Consider the following 2,491-nt stretch of genomic DNA (forward strand, 5'->3'; position numbering starts at 1 on the left):
ATTTTTATATAAAATAGGCTGCTAAATCAAAAATGCCCTCAGCAACAGTAGTAAACAGCAGTAATATACTGGATAATGTTCAGCCAGTGCCACTAACATGCTGCTGGTTATTTAATATTTTACCATACTTCCTGTGTCAGTGTCATCCTTCCGAGTTTGGTCATTTCAGTAATGGCATGTGTGCAAATACCTCTGTAAATAAAAAAAAAAATGGCTTCATAAACCAGGAGAAGTTGGAGTAGCATTAGCTGATAATGCTAACGTTTACATAACCTTGTGTTGGCTGTTGTCAGTATCTTCGCTGCCATCATGCATGTTGTCTTCTTACTACTTACATATTTTATGAAGCAGTTGAACAGGTTGAAACCAGCTAATGCAGTGTAAACCAAAGCTCCAGGCTCCAAATCAACACTTCACAAATCTGTGGGTGACATCACAGACACTGTGTCAGTCTCAGTTTTTTTTCCAGTCAAGGTGGGATAACCTGCATAAACAAAAGCAACAAGTTTGATATGGCATTACTCTAGATGGATATACCTGTGACTCAATCTGAAGAAGCACAGCTAGTATTTCTTAGTCCTTATTGTGAGTAAACAATCCTGGAATAATAAATGATGAATAACACATTGTTCTGTCATACACATAGTCAGTGATGCAGTCTAATGCTAAAGCAAGCTGAAATCCTGGAATGAATAAAGGATGGTAATACACACTGACCACATAATGTATACGTCTCTCAGTGCTGCCATAAAACAACAGACTCAGTGCTGAGAATGAGTGTTGCAGATTAATCATAGCTTGGCATGCTTGTCAAGTGAGTGCAGTAACCTGTGTTGAACCTGTAGAGGCCAGTGCAGCACTAGTTTTCTGCCCTGTGTGATTAGTGTTTTCTTACTGTTTCCAAATTCTCCCTCTGATGTAGGATGGTTCTTCTACAGCCCGGTGACCATAACAAGATAATGAATTTCATGCAAGGTGAACCAAAAGTCACGAAAACATGGAACTCCATCATGGACAAGACCAAGACCACAGTGAGGGTTGTCTGGGCCTGACTGTAATGTACTTTATGCATGATGAGTGTATGATGCCAAGCAGGACACAGACTCATCTTTTCTTCCAGAGGGGGTAGCTGTTTGCAAAGAGGAGCACACCGCAGAGGGTCCCTGTGAGGCAACAGGTTCCCTCTCATTCAATATCACCGCAATAAGATCACTGCTGACTACATAAAGGGTTGTTGGAGGCTCTGGAGCCGAGGTTCATTGTATAATGAGAAGGAGCGCATCCGCACACTCCAGTGTAATATTCAGTAACTGAAGAGAGCCTTGGGTTTGAAACATTCTTCAAGAATATTATATTGTTAAACTGTGGAATGACTATGACACGTCTAGGAGCAAAAGCCCTGCATGTTATTTAAGCACAGTGAGTTAAAACAAAACACACACAGAAACACAAGTCTAACAACAAATAAAGTAAATAACCAAATATATTACAATAACAAATACATGGCTACATTATGACAAATAGTGCACTGATGTGTATCATAGCAATCCTTTTTTATGGCTCTACCAGCAGAGTGATAAGTAACATCTGGGCCAACATGGGAACTCTAATCCAACATAGAGTGTGGATGCTTGAACCAAGCCTGACAGGACCCAATGGGACTCATTGGTACCTGAGGGTCTGGGCCATGTTTGGACAGAAATTTGGAAATTATGTTCTGGTCCAGGTCAGGTTTTGACATGTAGGTCAAACTTTAGGCTAGACGGATGGAGCGCTCAAATGTCTGCTTTGTTTCATGATAAAGGGGAAAACACAGTATAAGCTCAACTGCGTTGGGCTTGTGTCATGTTTGGACAAGACATACTATAAGCTGTGACGGCCCTGGTGCCTTGCTCTGTGTGTGTGTGATCATGTGTTCTTGTTTGCAGGTCTTGCCATGAGGTGGCCAGCTGATGACTGAGAGCACCTGGCCATGCTGTCAAGCCCAGAAAAACCCTGCCTACCTTTGGTTCACTGTGCCTGTCTCCACATCATGCACCTTGGTTTGTTTGGTTTGAGTTAATCTTCGGTTTTTGTTTTGCACCTTATAGCTGCTCATGTATTCATAAATTTCTTGCACTACTGATGCTGATGTCCACACACATTTTGCTTTTTTTGTGCATCTCCCTCCTTTTTGTTGTGGCCTTTAAGCAGGGTCATAACAAAGTGGGGGCTCATCTGGGATTAGGTTTGTTTGAGAAAGTGTCAGGTTTGCTCGGTCGCTCTGGCCTCCCTCACCTTTCCTACTGTCTCTTGCCCATTTACACTAATCACGTTCACCTGTTCCTCACTCCCTTATCACCAGCTGCACTTGATTAGGTTGCTCACTATATTACCCGGTTTCACTCCTCAGTCACTTGCCAGTTCGTTCTAGTCTCTAGGCCATTTTTTCTCCGTGCTGTCTCGTTTTTTTTTTTTGTTTTGTTTTTTTTTTGTATATTATTATTATTAT

This window comes from Monopterus albus, unplaced genomic scaffold (assembly GCF_001952655.1).
Source record: "Monopterus albus unplaced genomic scaffold, M_albus_1.0 scaffold50.1, whole genome shotgun sequence".
Classification (NCBI taxonomy): domain Eukaryota; kingdom Metazoa; phylum Chordata; class Actinopteri; order Synbranchiformes; family Synbranchidae; genus Monopterus; species Monopterus albus.